Here is a 22,721-nt window from a genome sequence, read left to right as displayed (position 1 = left end):
TCTGGTAGCCCTGGGAAAATGCGCTGTGACAAGGGCAGTGCTGCGGGAAGGGAGAGCGGGTACAGGGCTTGGTTAGTCACTGCTCTGAGGGCAGAGGTACCCGGTTGTTCTCACTAATGTCAGTGGGTTTCAGTCCTGAGCCGCACTTCCTGTAACACACCTGTGGGTGTTAATTCGTGGGTGAGTTTTAAGGCGGGACTAGAACCCCATATTCAGATGTGAAATGCTAATCTTTGGTTTAAGGGTTCACCTCTGCTAAAGACCAGTCCTCCTTTGTGGCTGACGTGTGTTCTGTGAAGAGCAGCCCCCACTGTTCGGTGAATACAGCTGCTTCTCAGAAGATGGACGGGTGTTCCTTAAGTTGAGAAATGTGTCACTACCAAATATAGGTAGAGGGAAAAGGAAAGGAAGTGAGATGCAGTGTGGATCATTTATGTTAACAGAAGAAGAGATACAGCAACAGTTCATTCATTTGCATCGTATTTCCAAATAAGACTACCAAGAGAAAGTGAAATGGTTTCAAGGTCGCTCACAGGCGTTGTGATGTAGTGGAAAGAGTATGTGGGCCCCAGGGGCTCGAGTAACTCCTGACCGTGCCGCGGAAGAGCTGTGTGATGGCGGCTGTGAGGGAAGCAGATAGTGATCAAGTGTAAACTTGAAACTGTGAGGAGGAGTATCTGAAGGGGATGTACAGGGTGCTGTGAAATCCATACAAGGCGATCACAAACAGCAGTTAGGTGAAGAGACCCCGATGAAGCGAGGAAATAATTGAGCAACTTCTAGTGTTGCTCCCTTGCTTTGGTCAATACTGACCAAAGATTGGATAACTTGCAAGTATGATGTGGAGTAACTTTATGCTTAGGGTGGAAGAATGGGCGAGGGGAAGGTTCCTTTCCATATTATTTTTACTGTTGCTCTTCATCAAGACCTAATGCTACGGTACTTTAAAACAAACAAACCTTTGTCTTTAAGGAAGATTTGGTCCATCTTTAGAAGAGTACTCCGAAAACTAGTCCCCCCAAACTACTGTTGCAAGTGGGGCAACAGTAGTTTAAAAACACAAACTACCACGTTGCCTACCTCTTACACTGTTATTAAATGAGAAGAAACAGTGTATGCCCCCTGCATCAAAGTGAGGCTTATTGTAACACATGGAAAATGAGGAAAAGTTTGAACAGCCCTTAGGTGTCGAAAATGAAATAACTCATAAAACCTGTTCATGAAGCTTAGAAGTTATCACAGCGATCCGTAGTGGTTTCAGGTATGTGGGAGGCCACGTTGGCAAAATGTCAGGAGAGCTTTTTTCGTATCAAACCCATGAACTGGTAGAACAAAACGTATTTGACAGTTACCATATTAACTGTGTTTTCTTGCATTTGTGTTAATAAATATTGGCTACTAGCCAATTAAATAACTTTTTCATTATGCAATTTTTACAGTGGCCGAGAGGAAAATATAGTTTGGCTTCTGTGTTTTCTAGATGGTAAATATGTAACAACAGTAACAGCAAGACTCGATATACTGTCTTTTAAAGGAAAAAGTAAAAAGCTTCAGAAACATGTCAGAGCCAACAGAGCAAGATGTGTCAGGGTAGGAAAATGTTTTTTGTTTTCAAGTCTTTTTTTTCTTTTTGTTTTAAATAGACTTTATTTTTTAGAGCAGTTTCAGGTTCACAGCAAAATTGAGGAGAAGAAAGTACAGAGATTTCCCTTATGCCCCCCACTCCCAAACATGCATTGCCTCCCCCATTATCAGCATCGCCCCCAGAGTGTTACATTTGTTACCACTGATGAAGCTACATGGATATATAATCATTGCCCCAAGTCCATAGTGTATGTTAGGGTTCACTGTTGGTGTTGTATAGCGTATGGGTTTGGACAAATGTATAATGACGTGTATCCACCATTATAATACCATGCAGAGTGGTTTCACTGCCCTGAAAATCCTCTGTGCTCTGCCTAGTCCTCCTTCCCCCATCCCTAATCTCTGACAACCACTGATCTTTTCACTGTCTCCATAGTTTTGCCTTTCCCAGAATGTCATGTATTTGGAATCATACAGCATGTAGCCTTTTCACATCGGCTTCTTTCACTTAGTGATATGCATTTAAGGTTCTTCTGTATCCTTCACAGCTTGATAGCTCATTTCTTTTTAGCACAGAATAATATTCCATTGTTTGGGGGTCCCACAGTTTATCCATTCACCTCAATTCAACCAAGGACATCTTGGTTGCTTCCAAGTTTGGGTGATTACGCACAAAGCTGCGATCAACATTTGCGTGCAGGTTTTTGTGTGGACGTCCGTTTTCAGCTCCTTTGGGTAACTACCAAGGAGTGCAATTAAAAGCACTTGTTTTTTGTTGGAAATATAGAAATTGTTTTTTTTTGTTTTCTTTTTAGTAAAGAAAACAGCATCTAGAGCCCAAATCAGTGCGAGCCTTAGGCCTGTTTGTGTGTAAATTTTGGGCAGCCCTCGGTTCACCGGATGCTTTAACCCATGAACGTCCATCACTGTGTCACGTTCACATTTGAGATGGTAAAGGACAGATTTTTGCCTTTTCTCTTATATCAGTATATCCTTTGGCCCCACGATCACTGAGAGCTCTCTTCACCCAAATTGAAAGAATTGACCAACTTGCTTTTCTTCAAAGGTCCTCCTTCTTCCTTTTTCCCTTTTCCCAGAACCAGCTCCCTGAGTCATGTTCTTATCATCTCCCATTTTGCAATTGCCTTCGCTGGCCTGATATTTCAGTCTCCCTGTTGATTGCTGGCTGGGGGCTTCTCTGTTGCAGCCATCCGCTTAGCCCGGCCCCCCCAACTGTAAAGAGCATCGTGCTCCTCCTGGGGCTGCGTGTAGAGTTGCTTCATCGTATCCTGTCATCTCATTGCAGAAACTTTTCCTTCCTTCTCTCGTGATTTTTTGGTTTTTTCATAATCGTTCTTCACTTGAGTATGTCTTCTGTGATCAAATAAAAAGAGTTCCATTACAATGAAAATGGAGATGAGCTATTTTGTGTTCAGGTTATGGTACAGATGGTATGAAACATTTCTGAAGAAAACCACATTACTTATTAGACTCATTTCTCCAGCACAGTGGTAAGTTTATGTATTTTTTCCCACAAGTAGTCTATTTAATGAAGGAGAAAACCTGAAGTTAAACAAACAAAAAAAAACTATTTGCCAAATTCATTTGCTTTTGAAATAGTTTATCAGTTCGAATTTTTAGTAGGAAATAGGAGAAGCTTTAGAATAAACTTTCCGGAAACAGAATAAATCCAATAAGAACTCTTATTTTCTCTAAATTAAGGCCATGGTACCTTAATTAAGGTCAGGCACTCCTGAGTGAGTCTAACAGAAGTTAGAGCAGAAAAGGAATCTCAGAGCTTCCTCTTCAAAGAGGAAAAAAAGATGAAGAATGATGCCATGGTGGGAGCCTGGGCGTCTGACAGAGGGGTAGACCTGACCTTGTTTTATAAGAGTGGAGAAGGGGTGGCCTGGGGAAGTCAGGCTGGGCGGCAGTCATGTGATGGAGCAAACTTGACAAGCTTCTTGGGCGCAGCAGCAGACCCTGCAGTTGGGTATGAGTGAGCAATGGAGACCAACATTGCCGCCTACAGCTCCTTGATACAATTTAGCAAACAGCTCTTTCACTCTGAGTGGCATTTCAGGTCCTTGCAATGTGGTTGACATTGCCTTATGAGCCAGATGTCTTGTTCCCATCAGTGGTGGTCTGGATAAATGCTCCAGGTGAATCCTTGTAGAGAACAAAGGACATCATGTTGGTCGTCATTTTGATTGGATCAGGGAGTCAGAAGGAGCAAGCACTCAGTCTAAGACAGGGGTCCCTGCTGAGGGCTCTGCAGAGAGTCAGTGCTGGAAGGAGGCACTGAGGGAGGCAGGGCCAGGGCTCGTGGTAACGTGAAAAATCATTGTTCTGATGTATACAAAGGAATAGATATACATGCAAAGGAGTGTGTGTGTGTGTGTGTGTGTGTGTGTGTGTCAGGTACATGCAGATATACATACACAGAGAGGGGAGTGGAGGGAGAGAAATACAAACCCACCCCATACCCAACCTGCAGCTTAAAAACTCGAATCTCACCAGTACTCTGGAAGCCCCTACGTATTCCTCCCTGGCCATACCCCTCTCCCTCAAAGGAACCACTGTTCTGAATTTTTTGCCTGTCATTTCCTGGCTTTTCTGTGTAAGTATGTTCCCCTAAGCAATCTATTATTAAGTTTTGTTTGCCTCGGGGCTACCTATAAATGGTATTCTTGTACCATTTGCTTTTTTCAATCATTGTTTGTTTTATAAGATTCATCCCTACTGATGCATGAAGTGACATGCATGAAATTCATTTGTCTTCACTGCTATATGGTCTTGCATTGTATGAATATACCACAATTTATTTATCCAGTCTCCTCTTGATGAACATTTGGGTCATTTCTAATTTTGTGCTATTGAAACAGCACTGCTGTGAACATTCTTGTATGTGCAGTCTGCCGCAAACAATTCTCTGGGATAGGTGCCTAAGAGAAGAATATCTGAGTCTTAGCGTATGTGCATCTTCACCTACCTTTGCTGGATAATGCCAAATAGTTTTCCAAAGTGATTGTATTTGGACAACCCATTTGGCATACCCATGAGTAAACATTAAATTTTAAGAAAAGGGGAAGTCCAAAGGAAAGATGAAGTGAAGAATTAGCTCAACGTTGGAGACAAAATGGTTGTTATTAGGGTCTGATGAAGTACAACTCCCCTTCAGAGGGTAGGGTAGAGAGAGCTGGGGATATGCAGAGAAAGGTGTAGGTTTCAAACAACCATTGCAGGGAAGGGTGAAAGGTGATCTTGTAATGGACTGTAGTCACATTGTCGTAGAGAACAGATTCCATCTTGGGGTAAATGGATACCCAGTTCTCTCCATTTTCACTCAGTGTTCTCCAACCAGTAATAATCTTCCGCTATTATATATATATATATGTATATATATTATATATAATATTATATATAATGATATATAAATATATATATTTATATTATATATAATAATAGTGGAAGATCATTCCTAATCTGGGGAGCAGATAGAAGCTTCCAGGCATTTAAATGTGCTGTTTTCACATGAAACAGATGGTGGCATGGATTCTAATAAAGCTTTCAAAACAGATACCTACCCAGAAGCACACACTTGTTTCGGAGGTCTTTCCTCCAAACACAGGACATTTTTCTGACAGCCATGCTTGGTGTTTCGTAAATTCACAGATAAACTTATACAGGGTTTGTCATTGCTGTCTTTTCATATGGTTATTTCATGAGAACTCAGAGCTGCTCTGTAAACTGCTCATTCACTAGACTTGAGAAAAATGGGTCTATGGCATTTTGAATAGCAAATTAACTGTGAAATGTGACGCAGTCCTGGGGGAGCATTTTGGCTTCATTTCTGAGTTCTGACCACTCTGATATGTAAAGCGAATAGGATTTGTTTTCTTTTCAAAGAATTTCCGTTCTTCCAAATCTAGATTTTAGCGAGGATAACTTCTTTTGTTGTCATTCCTATGAAACTGAAAGTAGAACATTAAACCATTAAAAACACTTGTTCTCTGGAGTCTCAGAAGTGCAGCTTTTTAAAACTTTATTTTTGGGTCACCCTTCATTAAAAGCATTCATCAGATTTATTTAATCCAGGCCAGAGAGCTCAGTGATGGTGGCATTTTCAAAATATTTTAATCATAGTTTTCCATCATCTGTTGATTGGTACTGTTTATTTGAAACTTTCGATGGTGATATTACATGTTTATGAAAGCATGTATGCTGGAAATAACACTTGTGCTTTGCCAAAAAAAGAATTTAAAAGAACCTCAGTGTTCCACAAATTGCGATTTCATTATGTAATATATAAACTATAACATGTCTGCTACATGTCAACTCAGTGGAATATTATATATTAGTTAAAATAATAATTATAAAAATTGTTAAGTTAGGCAACTGTTTAGGTTGTAAAGTCGGAAAAAGCAAGGTACGAAAATGTCTGTGGAATATGACCTTAATTTTGAAAGCCAAATGAATGTGTGGGAAAAGCCTACAAAAATTACACCAAAATGCTAACGGTTGTATTTGAGTTATGAGATTATAGTGTTTTCTTCTTAATGTTTGTTAATGTGGTCATATTGTTTTTTTAATAAAATTAATTAAACGGGTGGGCTTAAGAGAGATCAACCTGGATTCAAATTGCCACTCTGCCATTAACCAGCTGTTTGACCTTGAGTAAGCTACTTACTGGCTTCCGGAACTAAAGATGTTATATCTGATCCGATAGGTTTGTCACCATGTCAAATGAGGTCCTATTCCTAAGCACCCCCTGCGTAAGCAGCTAGTATGATGGTTCCCACCCTCCCCAGATTCCCTTTCTCTGGTGAAACAAGCTTTGCCCAGCACACACCCAATAGCCGGGAGTGATGCTGTTTTAATGTCTGGTTTCTATTTTGTCCAGCTGCAACCTCTCTCTGATCTCAGTAAACTCTTTTGACCTCTTGGAACTTCTGTTTTAGCAGTGACAACTGATGGTTATTTTAGAGAAGTCATTGATGAGTAAGAATGCTTGGCATTATGTGACAAGATGGGAAGTTTGAAGAACTGGGCTTCTTAAAAGTCCTAGAATTTCAGCTGTTCAAATATGTGTCTGTATTTGATTGGCAGAAATAGGCTTGCTAATTTGATGACATCCTTGTTCATTTCCGTTGGCTAGTGGGGAAGGAACGTACGTGTTATGTGCTTGCTACACAGGGTGGTGATTTGCTTGGCTCTGCCAAGTTCTTCTTAGAGACGGGTACAAATACAAGTTCACCCTTGAACAACACAAGGCTTAGGGGCACCAAGCCCCAGCACAGTCGGAAATCCGTATAAAACTTTTGACTCTCCCCAAACATAAATACTGATAGTCTGCTGTTGGCTGGAAGCCTTACTGATAACATAAATAGTCGATTAATACACTTTTATGTTATATGTGTTATATACTGTATTGTTACAATAAAGTAAAGAAAAAAACGTTATTAATGAAATCATAAGGAAGAGGAAATTTACAGTGTTTACTGAAAAAGGTGTGTGTGTGACTGGAGTTCAAACCCGTGTTGTTTAAGGGTCAAGTGTAATATGTAAGAGAAGAGTTCAGCCGGGATCTCCAGGGGCTGTATGTGAGCCCTAAGATGTTAAATGGAGCTTTTAAGACTTTGTGATGATATGAAATAATCATGGTCAGCAGTTGGTGTAAACAGGGCCAGAGACGGGATTCTAACTTGTTTCAGGGTACGTTTTCTCGGAGTGGGGAGAGGGAAATTCGTCTCTTAGTAGTAACAGCCAGTTACAGAGTGGCCAGCAGCTGGAAAATTGGCCAGCAGCTGGAAAATGTAATCTTGCCTTGCATTTAGGGAACACCCTTTGCAGAGGTTCAAAAAAAGATGTCCATATTCACATGGGCCTAAGTTATGCCATTTACCTGCAGCAGGACCGAGAGGATCTGAGGTCTCCCCTAGACTCTCTGACTTACAGTCGAAGTGTGTAGGAGTACATTTCTGACCTAGTCAAGGCTAGAATCCAGGTCTCTGAACTCCCAGTTCATGTCCTGTCCAGAAGAGCAGACTCTGCCTCTGCCTCTAGCTGGCCTTGTGCAGGGCACTGGATGTACTGAGCCTCACTTTTGTCATAAGATGGGAGGTTTAATCTTTAAGGACTCTTCTAGCTCAGAAGTCCAAAGATGCAATTACTCCTTTGGGTTTTTTTTGTTTTGTTTTGTTTTGTTTTTTTAACGTGCAGCATCTTAAGTACAAGCTATAAAACCATAGAGGCTCTGAATCACGCCCTGGTCTTCTGCAGATGGCTTCATGGGGTCAGAATCTTCCTGCTCACGGCCACACTTCCCCACGGGCCGGTCTTCAAGGCCCTACAGGGGCCAAACATGGCATGAGGCAAACCAGAGTGCAGGGGCAGGAACGTCTTTGCCAGTGAAACAGGCTGTTATAGCTCCTTAAGAAAGAGAAGAGAGCAAGGACAAGAAAGAAATGACATAAAGACTCCATGGGAAGAAGTCCCATTGTCTTTATTTGCAGGCAACATGACAGTTTATATAGACAAAGCCTAAGGAAGGTATAAAAACCACTGCTTAGTAGAGTCACAGGGTACAAGATCAATATACAAACGTGAATTGTATTTCTATACATTAGCAGCTAATAGGTAGAAAATGAAGCTAAAGAAACAATTCTGTGTAAAAAAAAAATTAACAGAAAAACCTAAAACAGGAATAAATTTAACAAAAACCAGTCAAGTGGTGCTATCTCTGGGGGGGTACGTGGGGGTAGTGGGTGCTGACAGTTCTCTGGAGTGGACTCTGTTTTCGTAACCCTTATCATTTCTCAAGGGGGAAAGCTGTATCAACTTGTAAAATCGTTGTTTAGCATCACCAAGGCATGGATTGGAATGTCCATTTGTATTCAACAAGCCAGCAGCACTCCTAGGATCCTTTCGCAATTTCCCTGATACCGAGCATAACCTTCCTCCCACTTTGGGTGCAGGGGAAAGTCCTGACTGACTCACGGGGCCAGATTAAACCTCAGGCATAAGATGTTCACTTAGAAAGTTGTGATGTTTCTTCATTCTTGGTTCCTACTTCTCCCTAGGGTGTGATGAGGCATTTCATCCATCAGGCAGCAGGAAGATCTATGTAATGAATTTCTGCATGCCCCTGTCATTTTAATGTAATCGTCCTTCTTTTAAAAGGCTTCATTAAGCCTATTGTTAGGATTGTAAAACCACCTAAGAGAGACAGGAGGGCTTTCCCCATTTTCAGAATTCAACAGACAGTTTCTTAATTGCACTGCTTTAGGTGAACAGTAATTAAATGGGTTGGGAGAATGTGCAATATTTATTTATAGTAATATAGGCATGTCAAGTATTTATAGTCATTACTGCACACTCTACTTGATAACATCCTTTTGGAAAAAAAAAATGTCATGACTATTAAAAGTAGCTCCTGCTTTTGGCAGGTCTTTGAATCTAGCTGTGAATATTAACAGATTCGGATACCCTTGTATTAAAGTACCAGTAAGCCCTTGGCGAGGAACCTGTCTGCCTGTATTTGCACCATTCTAAATACTCTTTTAAAATTTTTACTGTAAAACGTTTGTATTGAATATGTTTGCCAACATCAAGCCTTTGGAGTGTCAATAATATATTTTAATTTAGACAAGATGATAGGAGAATAACTATCTCATGATGCCTAAATTTAGTGGTAAATACAATTTTGCACTTTATTCTTAATGATAATGGCAGATTTGTCAAAAAAATAGGGGAGAAATTTTTCCATCAAATATGGAGGATCTTAATACCAAGTAAGCTACTGTTTGGGGGCCATTTTGAGACCAGCCAGGAATCCTCCATCCAGAAAAATACATAGACACATGCACACAAACACAGATATAGTTTGCTATTTCAGGAGGTCTCTGGAGCCCTAGATGCCTCTTCCTGGACCCGAAGATATGAATCCTTCATATAAATGCTTTTTGTACAAACGGCCCCTTCTGTCTCCACCCCCATGCCTAGTCTCTTTCATGCCATGTCTACATGTCTACAAAGCTATTTTTATTTACCCCTCTTCTGCATAGGGCATTTTTACTCAATGTCTTCATTACTGATTCAGTCTAAATGTGACAGACACCGAGATCCCTTTTCTCCCACCAGTGATTGCTAACTGATCTCATTATTTCCTCAGCCATTATAGGTAGTCATCAGCTTCTCCCTTGGCCCTGTGTCCCCAAAAGCTAAGAACACACATGCTCCCTTACTCCATGCACCTAATAGATTGATACGTTTTTATCACACGTCCTTTCCACAGAGCTACCCCTTTCATCCCTCTGTTTATCAAAACCACCGTAGTGCAAGCCTTAAATATCTGTCCTTTATTTAAACTGTCCCTATCTCCTCTCCCTTGCATGCCCTCCCCACAGCACCGTCCTGCCGCTCATTTGGGACTCAGAATCTTCCGTGTATTCTGTCTGCCTCACATGGGCACACTCGGACGTTGTCCCCTGCCGCTGGACTACCTTTGGTGGTTGGTTCTCTGTCCCTGCACACAGCAAATTCAGTCGCCCGCTCCTTCACTGTAGGGGCTGGCTCTCCTCTACCCACTGCCCGTGGGGACAGTTTCTGTCCCCGGGTTCCTTCAGTGTCCCTTTCCAGTCCCTCTCCCATCTGCCTGCACCACTGACTCTCTGCCCCTCCATGAAGGTGTCTAGGATAGCTTGGCAGTCTGTGGATAAGCAGTGGCTGGGCATCTTATATTTTCTGTTCATAAAGTCACTGAACCTGCAGGAAAATGGGTCCCCAGGCCTGGGCAACTTTATTTCTGTGGAAGGCGGTACTTCTGTTCACCCACCAATTTTTCCCCATCACCTACCTAGCTCAGTTGAGTCAGTAGTTCAATAAGGATACTTTGGGAACATCTTTTTAAAAAGTATGGGGCGAGAGACTAGGAGAACAATATGACATAAATCAATCCCTGACAAACCCCAAGTGCACAGTCTCATCTTTGATGCTCGTCTGGAGGCCAGCGGCTCCCTCTTTGCGCGCCAAGGAGCACAGTGATCTGCTCACTCCGCCCTCTCAGGGAGCGAGGCACGGGGCTGGCACTTCAGTGTCTGACCGCGGAGTTGTGCAAGGTACCGCGCAGGTCTGTTCCGTATTCCATGGACTCAGCTGGAAGTGACCTTGGAGATGCTCTCTTCCTACCACCTCATTTGACAGCTGAGCCAGCTGAGAGTCAGAGAGGTTAAATGACTTGCCCAAGGTCAGACAGCAATCAGATCAGCTTTGGAGCCTGTGTTTTCTGACTCCCAGTCTCCCAGTCTATTTTTGTTACACTACAAGTGCTCAATCTAGGGTTCTCTTCACCTTCTCTTTCATCTTTATGCTTATTAGTGCCTGGTTGATGCCTAATAGATATTTGGAGCTCTTAACATTGCCTTAGGTTGTCTGCGGCACCTTAATAAGCATAAGTACTTAATAATTATTTTCAGTAGCACTTGGTGCTTTTCAGAGACTAGGTTCTTTCACGTATGTTTTAGCGTTAGATTTTGCCACAAACCAGTGAGGTTTATTATTCTCATATATCAGAAGAGAAGAAATAATGACGTGTTCAAGACCATGCAGCTAATAAGTGATACAGGTAAGGATAGAATCCGGTTCTCTTCATCAGAAGATGATAGCGACTTAAAACTGTTCTGAAAATCTGGCTTCAGACTCTGGAATCTCGCCTTCCTTTATGTAAATATGAGAAACAGGATTTCCTATTTTCTAACAGTTTTCGGTTTAGTAACTCATTTCTAAAGTGTGTTCTGAAACACACTGATCCCATGAGATGCTCTGTGAAAACGGATTGTGTGGCAAGATAAGCTGGGAAAACTGCTCCCTCTGTGCCCCTCTTGGATTCCCGGTGCACGTTAGCATTTAACAGCTCAGAGAAGCCCTACTGCAAAGAAGACTATCAAAGTTTTTAAATTGTGGTAAAATGCATCTAACATAAAATTTGTCATCTTAACCAATTTTAAGTTTATGGTTCAGTAGTGCTAAGTATATTCATATTGTTGCTCAAACAATCCCCAGAACTCTTCATATACAAAACTGAAACTCGGGACCCTTTAAACATTCTCCCCTCCCCCAGCCTCTGGCAACCACCATTCTACTTTCTGTCTCTATGATTGTGACTCCTCTAGGGACTTCATATCGTGCAATCAGGTAGTATTTGTCTTTTCATGACTGGCATTTCACTTAGCACAATGTTCTTAAGATTCATCCGTGTAGTAGCAAGTCTCAGCATTTTCCTCCTTTTTAAGGCTGACTAATATTCCATTATATAGATACATGACATTTGTTTATCCATTCAACCCAAGTTGACAATTGAGTTTCTTCCACCTTCTGGCTATTGGGAATAACGTTGCTATGAACATGGGTTTACAAATACCTCTTCAAGGTCCCAATTTCACTTTTTTTGGATATATACCTAGAAGTGGAATTGCTAGATCATTTGGTAATTCTATTTTTAATATTTTGAGGAATGGCCATCACTTGATGTATTTTCCTACCCAAGTTTCATGAACTTATTTGATCACAGAATTCTTTTCCCACATTATGCCTTTGAGTATCCCACAGAACACAGGCCTCTCACAAAATGCTTTGGGAAATCCTGATTTCGGTAAGGATTTCTGCTTGTTCCCAGGGGCAGACAAGCTTTAGAATGCTGGCCAGCAGTTCAACCACACAGCTCCCAGCCCAAAGGCAAGATTAGCAGTGTCATCCTAGGAACTGCAGGAGCGGAGGAAGCACACGTGGTACACAGCAAACAGTAACAAGAGTCCTTCCGCTCGAGACGGGCACCAGAAACGTGGCATTGGTAAAAAGGCTGCTGTGGAGCTGATGTCGATCAGTCTCCACTGGTTAGACTGGCATCTCTGTTGGACAAGAGCCTAATGAAGAGCGAGCTTTCCTGCCTCTGTACAATAGGGGACCCGGGGAAAGCTTTATGGTGAGAATGATTAGAATTCAGAAATCACTGTTTCCTTCATCTTCCCAAAAAGGAAAGAATGCCACCTGGTCAAAATCTAAATGGGCTCCTCCACAGGGCTTGTTGTGTTGACTCAACCTAATTGGTCCTTGATGTGGTTCCTAAGTAATTGAGGGGTAATGGTAAACAGTATAATTGTGTGGGTAGGTAAAAATTCCAACAAAGTTGATTTACCTTCCGCAGACAGAAGGGGTATGTGGGGCAAGTGTAGTAAAGTGAAGAAAAAAATTCCCTACCCCCAAAGCTGCTGTGGGCCTCAAATGTCCTGTGGTCCGCCTTTCTCTAGGACGAGCTCAGGAAGTCCCAGCCATTGGTGACCTGGAAGAAGGCACTACATGACAACACCCCCCAAAGCCAAGTATCATTTCTCCACACACTGCCTTAAAAATTGGCATTGGCCTGAGTGGGTTCTAGGGGTACCTAGAAGAGAACAAACTAAGGAGGTTACTACAGCTGTTGTAGCTTTTTCAAGCTGTTTTTGATGTGGGTAAGGATGAGGACATGGAGGAACATAGAAGTATGGAGTGGATGTGCAGTGCCAAAGAGCTTCGAACCAGCCTACACTAGGCCACGGAACGCCCAGACTCTTAGCTTCCCTGACTGAGAGCAGATAATGATACCTCATATTGTGGGATGAGAATTTCATAAGCTCCCTGAGATACTTAGATGAAAGCAGCTACTGATGCACAAACTATTATTATTATATGAGGCTTTACTCTTCTGTAAATAAATACTATAGCCATTCTCTCTGACTCTCTTGCTTTAATGGGTTGGCCACCTCCCACCCAAGCTATTTCCCCAGGATTGCATTCTATATAGAGGCATGACGTGAAGTGGAAAGATCACTAATAAGGGCTTGGGAAACTCTATAATCTCAGGCAAGCCATTTCCCCTCATGGGGCCTCAGTGTTCTCGTCTTTGAAGGTCTTTTTCTAAGGTTCCTTCCACCTATAGATTTGTGACTTTATCACAGATTAAACAAAAAAAGAATTCAGCTTCAAGTTATAAATGTTTATCCAGTACCTGGTGTGAGCTAGGTACTTGGGATAAATTGGTGGACAAGGTAGCTTAATCTACTTGGGGGAAAAGGAGAAGAGACAATAGCAGTACACGTTAATACGTGAGTTAATTATATAATTGTTATAAGGTGATATGTTCTGCGCAAAAACAAAACAGTGCGGGAAGAGGAATTGGGAATACAAGCAGGAGTGCAGTTTTTAAAATATAGCAGAGAGGAACTTTTCCATCATGCGGGTTGTTAGAAAATCAAGTGCATCATTAATGGGAGGCTGGACATGAGAGGTACTTCCTGTGGAGATTTTTAGGAAAAGTTTAGTCCTCTTTTTAGATTCAGGGATATTCTTACTTAAACGCAGAGGAATTAACCAGATGATCCTTTTGAAGGCTTTCTTTTTAAATGACGTAGTGATTTGTGCAGGGGTAGCTCCAGAATTTGTGTGCATCTGTGCACAATCATACACACACACACATATGTGTGTGCACACGCACACATCCTGCTGCTTAAGGAGCAATACAAGCCAGAGTTGGGAGGACCCAGCTCCTGGCATGGAGCTGATTTCTGAATTCTAATAATTCTCACTGTAAAGCTCTCTCCCCAGCTAACTTTTAAAAGGCCGACTGGTGTGCCATAATAATATAGCCCTCCCGTCCTGCCCTTTTACAAGGGAAGAACTGAAACCCAGAAATGCTAATGACTCACCAGAATCGGTGTGAATCAAGGTTGGGTGATGGGATGTGACCCCAGGCCCTCTGACCATCAGTCACTGCCTCCCAGTGACTGTTTGCGTTCCTTTTGCTATGAAACGGGCGGTGGCGTTGTTTTTCACTTCCCTTTCCCTCTTGCTTGTGGACCACCTCCACTCCCAAGTTTGTATCATTAAGTAATAATAAAACCGATACAATACTCTAATCCTTATGCATCCGGGCCCACACAATCCAGTTTCAGAATGATGCTGGAGTCCAATAAATACATTCCAGTGACAATAATGTCCTAATAGCAAATTCTTTCCTTGTGTTTTCTCAATACAACAGTGGGGATATAGACTCCACAGCAGTACTTCAAATTCCTCCTTCCTCCCACCAGCTTTCCTCAGTCTGTAGCCCTTAAAAACTTAGAGACATTTCCTAACCATGACCCACTTGTTCTTCCACCTTTCTTCCTGACTCTGCATCATAAAATACCCCCAAACAGACCAGGATCAAGACTTTCCCCGAAGGCTGGGCAACGGGAAGAACGAGGAAGGCAAAGCCAGAATCCATTTCAGCAGTTGGGGGCAGAGGGAGCCTGGGAACCTGTGTTATGAATTCCATTCCCTCGCACCACTGTTTTCTGCTGACCCGTGCTAGTCAGTCTTCTATCTTACCTCATATAATTTAATCCTCACAGAAATCCTATGTGGTAGGTATTGAGAGCTTCATTTTACTGGTGAAAAAACTGAAGTCAAAAGTCAAGTAACTTGCCTGGTATCATGCTCTGTAGAGAGAATGGTAGGATTTGAGGCCAGGTCTATCTATTATAGTTAAAAACTGTGCTCTTTCTTCAATGTCATGCTGCCTCTAAGTAATATACTTCCCAGAGACTCCATGTTATTTCAAATTTGTTTGGGTGAGAAGCATAGTCATAAATAAACTAACTCTTTGGTATTTGTTTGAGGCAGTTAAATCTGTTTTCAACAAAGATTTTGAAAGCCTGGTAACTAAATGGAAAAAGAGGATATTCTCCCAGAGGCTTGTGCAGTGGAATCTTTGTCCTGTATGGAAGCACAGAGAACAGGCTGGGTCTCTTTGCCCAGTGAGATCCCAGGAAGTTCTGTGGACCACTGTTCCCACACATCAGAGGCGATAGCTTCTTGACTCTTTCAGCCTTCTAGCTGGTTTTACAACCAACAGACTTAATGGCAGGTCTGGTAATCTTAAGGAAATGCCTGCAATACACAGCGGTGGGAGCTGGGAGGAGCTTTCAAACAGGAAACTGTAAGCATTCCTTTGTCACAAATACAAATTAGAGATACTTTCTGACAAACACCTTGGTTCTCTGTGTGAATTTGTGAACTTGATACAAATAAGAACCTTAGGGGTAAGGGTATACAAAAATGTATTTTGTGGTCACCTAATTTGGGCAGACAGGAGAAAGGGAAGGGACAGGAGACCAGAGAATTAAACAGCTAAACCCAGACAAATACAAAGAGAAATCCAGAGTAATGAATGAGAGCAAGTAAGACAAAATAGATGAGACAGAGTGAACGAGAAAGACGAGCTAGAGCAGAACTATATAGGAGCTGAAGACAAGGGACAGAAAACAGAGAAACATACTAGATAGAAAAAGAGGCAGGAACCCACAGGCAAGAACCTCACCCAATGTTAACAAGATGCTAGACAGGGTTCTGTTCTAATCGATGACTGAGCCCAGGCTTTTCCCCCCCCGAATTGCAACAGGAAGTTAGGCCTAGTGTGTAGAGGGCTTTCACATAAATTCTCTTTCTTCATGCCTGAGATTGTATTAGTTGGGCAAGGAGGAAAATCATTTGCAAGTAGAAGCACTAATATCTATCATCCAAATTGCCCCTTAGTAAACTATGAGGACTGGAGCAAAGTGAATGAACTTAAAATAAATTCTATAGCAATGACCTGCCCAGTGATTTTATCATAAGCGAGTCATTACCAAATAGATGCTTAACATCTTGAATAGATGTTTCTCAATTTTCAAAAATTTGTAATGAAGATTTTTTTTAAAGATGATGCACTCAAGAAGAGTATCAACTGTTGATACCTCTCCTTTGTGGAGATGCTATGCTTTTCCAACTGTTTGCCCAGCAGTGAAAATGCTATTTGACTTCTGAATGTTCTGTATCCATAGTTGATGACTTTATGTACTTCTTGCTTTCAGTTCCTGAGACATAGTAATGTGATGAACTGATTAAAAATAGCCCTCTAATGAAATGGTTGGGTGTGTTGTCATGTAAGTCAGCTGCAAATGAGAAGGTCTTTTCCTGGGAATATGTGATAAACTGAAAGTCAACTTGAGTTTTTACATATTTTCTGTGAGAATTTTTGGTCCTTCCTCATGGTTTACTTTTTAAAATTACCAGTTAATTTGTGCTTCCCACCCAAACACATATTGTAACCCTCGTAACAGCTGAGTTCTGTTATGTGAGCATGATACAAGAATTTGGATTAAATGTTTAGCAGCAGAGTATGTGAGTGTGTCAACTCCTAAAGGAAAACAAAGTGAGCCCTTTTCAGTTCAAATATTGGATATTGTTTATCCATCTGGTCTTTGCCCTTAGCCTAGAAATACGTGAAAAGCTCTTGTTCTTAAAAAAAGAGAGAGAGAGAGAATAAAATTCTTACCTGACATTTTCTCAGTGCCAAACTTGCAGAGTCACTGTACTAGAGGTAGTCCACAGACGTATTTTTCCTAGGTTAGTGGTTTTTAAAAATTTGAGCCAGCATTTAAAAGTCAGGATATTTTGTATTTTTAAAAAATCCAAATTTGTGGTTTCTCTTTATTTTTTTATTATTAATTTTATTAGGGTGACATAGGTTAATAAAATTACGCAGGTTTCAAATATGCATTTCTATAATACAACATCTGCATATTGCATTGTGTGCTCACCACCCAAAGTCAGTTCGCATTCTGTCATCGTATATTTGATCCACTTTTCCCTCTTCTACCACTCCCCGCCTCCCTTAGCCTCTGGTAACCACTACACTGCTGTGTGTGTCTATGAGTTATTGTTTCTTTGTATAGTTCATTTGTTGCTTTCAGTTTTATATCCCACATATGAGAGAAATCGTGTGGTTCTCAACTTTTTCTGGCTGACTTATTTCGCTTTGAATGATAATCTCAAGATCCATCCGTGTTGTCGCAAATGGCAGTATTTCACTTTATGGCAGATTAATATTCCATTGTATATGTCTACCACATCTTTATCCAATCATATATTGAAGGACACGTTGGTTGTTTCCATGTCTTGGCCACCATGAATAATGCTGTAATGAACATAAGGGTACATATATCTTTCTGGATAAGTGTTTTCAGATTTTTTTGATAGAAACCCAGAAGAGGAATCACTGGGTCATATGGTAATTCTATTCTTAATTTTTTGAGGAACCTCCATACTGTTTTCCATAGTGACTGTGCCAATTTACATTCCCACCAACAGTGTATGAGGGTTCCTGTTCTTCCACAATTTGTTATTGCTTGTCTCGTTGATAATAGGAAGTGTGAGGTGATATCTCATTGTGGTTTTGATTTGCATTTTCCTAGTAGCTAGTGAAATTGAGGATCTTTACATACATCTGGTGGCTGTTTATATGTCTTCTTGGGAGAAGTGTCTGTTTAGGTCCTCTGCCCATTTTTTAATTGGATTGTTTGTTTTTTGTTGTTGAGTTGTATGAATTCTTTATATATTTTGGATATTAGCCCCTTACCAGAGGTGTTGTTTGCAGATGTCTTCTCCCATTCTGTTGGATGCCTCTTTGTTTTGTTTATGATTTCTTTTGCTGTGCAGAAACATTGTAGTCTGGTATAGTCCCATTCATGTATTTTTGCTTTTACTTCCCTTGGCTTTGAGGTTAAATTCATAAAATCCTAAGACCAAGGTCCATAAGTTTAGTGCCTACGGTTTCTTCTATGCAATTTATTATTTCAAGTCTTATATTTAGGACTTTGATCCATTTTGAGTTAATGTTGGTGTATGTTGACAAATAGCAGTCTAGTTTCATTCTTTTGCATGTGACTTTCCAGTTTTCCCAGCACCATTTATTGAAGAGGCTTTCCTTTCTCCATTGTATGTTTTTGGCTCCTTTGTTGAAAATTATTTGCCATATATGTGGGTTGATTTCTAGGTTCTCAATTCTGTTCCATTGGTCTGTGTGTCTGTTTTTCTGCCAGTATATGATTTCTCTTTAAAAATAGGATAATCTGCAACACTGAGCACTTGCCTTTGGCAGCCATCGCTGGGGCTGGGGCTGGCGCCACGAAGTGGCCATCCCCCGTCAGAGGTTCCTGGGCCCTCTGTTTGTTCTTCATGTGTCCCCACACCTGAAGTGTGTGGATACAAGTGTTGGTTGCCACTCATGATCACATTTGTATTATTCATTGTTGCAAAATGGTCAAGTATTTTTCTGTACCCATGTTGCAACATGAAAGAGACAGAGGAAGCAGCATAATTTTGCTAGTTCCCAGTTCACTTTGCACACGCACGTTACCTCTCCTGTGGTGTTTAATCTGCACTCCATTTTCACTCTGCTGCAGCCTTAATTCCACCAATGCTGTTCCACTGAAACAGCCATATCTCAAATTAGAAAGTCCTCCTACTTGGTAGTATGCCCTTTCCTGGATTCTCATGCGCCTCCACCTCTGTTACATGGTCTGATGATTCCATTGGCCAGCCCTTCCTCTCAGCACTCCCCTGGTGGCTTCCACGACTCCTCCCTCGTCTGATTTCCTTCTGCTATGCTTCGCACTCGTCTCTCAGTCTGCTTTGCCGGCTGCTCCCCCAGTGTCTGCTTCAATTACTATTATTTCTTCATTATTGAAGTATTACATGAATATATAGGCTACTTTCAGAATTCACACAATAACAGAAGTATGTAAAATAAAAAGATAGTCTCTCTCTTTTTTTTTTTTTAACCATTGTCCTTTCCACTCCCCTTGCCAGAGGTAACCACAGTTAACCTTCGAATGGCTCTCTTTTCTTGACCCTGTCTGTCCATGTAATCTGGTCTGTTTGTTGTTTAACATAGATAGAATAGTTTTATAGACACTGCTTTTTAACTTGGAGGTGACCCTGGTCAGTGTAACTAGATCTCCATCTTTCCCAGTTTATCATCCGCCAGCTTCTTAAATGTTGGTATTTCCTAACATAGCCTACTGAATAATTGCAATACGTAACAAATTGTTTTCCCTAAAACCCTAAGCTGGTAAGCACTGTGTCTTTTCATAGTACCCTGTCTGTCAAAGCACCTATCAGTATATATTCAGTGAGTGAATGAATGAATGTTGGTATTTTTGCCTATTCAGTGAGATCATTCTAATTTATATTGTACACATATATTATATCATAATTTCTATTTAAGCTAACATATCCTAAGCTCTATAGTAAATACTGTAAGGTACAGTTAATCTATTTCTCAGGTCATGTCCTAACAGTAATATTTATTAATTTTGCTTCCCTCATTAAGACATCCCACCATGCAAGAGAGAATTCTGTATACTGCTTGGTTTGGTTGGGAGAAGTATTGGTGGCTGGGTGTTTTTGTTTTGTGTATTTTAAATGAGTGTGAGTTTTGGCACCTTTCCAAGGCAGATAGTAGTTTGTGTGCAATTCGTTCTTCATGAAAGTATCATTTATCTTTAAAGAGAATGTAAATGCATACTGGTTGTATAAACAGAATTGACTTAATACAACATCTCTTCAGTAGGACAATAGCTGAGGTTTATGAAGTGAGCCTTGTCAGATACAATTTGAGTTCTATTGCTGAGGGTTCCCATTCAGTATCCTGCTGCCGTTCATAGCCCTGATTTAAGGAAAAACCAAGGAAAACATCCATCATCTGACCACGGTGGGATGTCATCCAAGCTTGTGTCATGGTCGTGTAATGTTCCTGGGTTTGTGGGGTGAAGAAAAGAACTCTTGGTGTTTGGAATTTATGCTGAAGCTGTTTTTGTCAGGGCTGCATGAGTTTCTTGCTCCTGAGTTGAAATGATACTTTTAAATACTCTTAATAACTCTCTCTTCGCCAGACCCCCTGGAGGAGACGCCAAGGGTGAGTGTGTGGAAATAATATTTAAAAAATTGATTTGTGTATAAAAACAGATGGGGGAGGTAGGACTAATCTATGATCAGTCATGAGCCGAAACCAGTTCGTCACTAACAGTCCATACTACGGCGTGATCCCTACTTGTGCAAATTTGAGAAATGAGTAAACAAACACAAATTAGAAAATAATCAGGAAAATGGAAATTGCATAAAGACCTCTGCAATGCACATGTGTCTGTTAAACTAATTAAAATTCTGCCCAAGGGGTGATTGGAGTGGCTGAAACTCAGTTTAATCTGGGCCAAGGTCTTGGGGAAGGAAGTTTAAGTGCTATGTTGTAAAAGAAAGGTTCAGAGAGGACAGAATATTCCATCTCAGGACTGCCGTAAAACAACCATCGAAGATCTATCCGGGGACTGAAAGTGAGCCCAGGTTACAGAAGGATTTAAATACTGGAATAAAAGTTTGAATGATTTTGACAGGGAAAAGAAATGCAATAAAATGATTGTGCCCATACTGATATAGTTGTGTATAGTACTATAGTTTACAGACTCCTTTTGGGAACGTTATTTTATTTTTATCTGTATTAAATCTTAATGAACTACAAGCCTTTTTGAAGACCGAATCTCCAGGGTTGATGCTGGCAGCCTGCCTGGATGTAGAGGATGAGACAAGAGAGTTGAGACAAGACTTACTCGGGAGTTTCTGGGCCTGGGAAGGTTATCTGTGCCTCTGACCAAAATGAGCAAATAGAGGGACAATTTTGGCGGGAGAAGATGATCAAATGTAGCCAAGACTGGCAGGGAGAACACTGACAGCGTTAAACTCTTGAGAACAAGGGAGGTTAACTTGCTGGTGAATTTTGCAAGAACACTTTTGTAGCCTCCTTAGTTTGAGAGCCACAGTCCTGGTGGGGGTGGGAGGAAGGGGAGGCGGCCCTCGCGGGACAGAGTTATGCAATGGAGGGAGCTGATGGACTAAGTGTCAAAGCGAGGGAAAGAAGTAACTGAAAGGGGAAAAGTGAGTCTCAAATGATACTTGTAAATCACGGAGCTTCCATGATGCTACAGTTTAGAGAAACAACAGCATGACAGCATGAGGTAATGTTTTGTACTGTTTATTTGCAGTTTGTTGAATTTTATATCCCTCAGGAAATAGCTGTGGCTCAGATGCGGCCAGCTCTGGGTAGATGAGGCACAGGACAGCAGCCTCAGAGAAAGCTCGTCATCAGTGGCAACCGCCAGGCGAAAGATCAAGTGCCCGTGATGAAGCAGACTCCTGAGATGGGCCAGGGTCTGGGCACCTTTCTTAGGAGGCCCGTGGGCATTGAACAGCATAGGCCTCTGGGCTGGCCCACATCTTGTCAGTGAGGGGTACCGGCATCCAACCAGTGTGGTTACAAACCGTCACCCCCACTGAAAACACAACTCAAAGAGCATCCCAGTAGGGTTGTCTTCATATATAATGGTGTCTTTCTGCTTTTAGAGGATTCACAACATTACGTTCATAACCAGCTTGATCAGACCAAGCTAGCCACCCTCATGCCTGAGATGTTTAGAATGCTTTGCGTGTCGGGTATATGCTCTTGCTGTCCTCAGCACCTCCTTGGATTGATATTACACCCAGGAATTACAAGGAGGAAAGCAGTGTGTCTTCTTCCCGGGGTCTGTCTCTTCTCGGAGCCCTCCATCTTGTTCTCACTCTGTGCATGATTATTTAGGGGAAAATATCTACAGGACCAACATATGTAGCTTACACTCAAGTAGGTGAACCCATGTGTTGGCATGGCATGAGAAAAATTTCAGCAAATTTCTGTAATTCAGATAAATGATACCCAGAGGAGGCACTTGTCAGTCATCAACTCTTACGTGTTCTCTCTGCCATTCTCACAGTTGGCTGATTCTTCAGGGCACATGTGTGGAGATGCAACATTTGTTGGCTGGCCCTGACTCTTGCTTTCAGAGGCTGGCCAGAATCGCAGCCGGGCACTGTTGTAACCAGACAGTGCCCCAGTGGAGGAATCATGCTGCTGTTGTTTAAATCCATAGAGAGACACTTTGTCATTTCTCTATCAGGGATGCTTGTGTTTTCTCCTGGATTGAAAGCACAAATTACCAGAAACCATTTGTTATTAATATAAGCCGTCCACTTTTAAACTCAATTCAGCATTCAAGAAAAGCAATGTTTCTTTGCCAAGTAAGTTGAGGTCTTTGTGTGTGAAACTGACAGATGGAGTCCATTGATAGTGAATGCACTTGGGTGCACACAGCCCAGGAGAGGATCCGTGGGCTATGAAAGTCGGCCAGAAAGTTAACAAGGCTGGGTTCAGA

At 41.5% G+C, this 22,721-nt stretch overlaps 1 protein-coding gene across 4 annotated transcripts in view; it reads left to right on the top strand.

Moving 5' to 3' along the window:
• The window catches only part of FYN (FYN proto-oncogene, Src family tyrosine kinase), a 203,373-nt gene that overhangs the window by 36,716 nt on the left and 143,936 nt on the right, over positions 1–22,721 (top strand). Inside the window, exon 1 of one of the 4 annotated variants that reach the window (XM_033102262.1) lies at positions 20,380–20,398. The exons of the other annotated variants lie outside the window; for them this stretch is intronic. The gene's annotated coding sequence lies outside the window, so the exon portion shown is untranslated. Of the gene's footprint in view, positions 1–20,379; positions 20,399–22,721 lie in introns of those variants that run through there. 4 annotated transcript variants of the gene reach the window in all.

The sequence above is a fragment of the Rhinolophus ferrumequinum genome, chromosome 3, assembly GCF_004115265.2.
Source record: "Rhinolophus ferrumequinum isolate MPI-CBG mRhiFer1 chromosome 3, mRhiFer1_v1.p, whole genome shotgun sequence".
Classification (NCBI taxonomy): domain Eukaryota; kingdom Metazoa; phylum Chordata; class Mammalia; order Chiroptera; family Rhinolophidae; genus Rhinolophus; species Rhinolophus ferrumequinum.
Note: the sequence above shows the minus strand (reverse complement) of the source record. Positions and strands in the feature narration are given on the sequence as shown.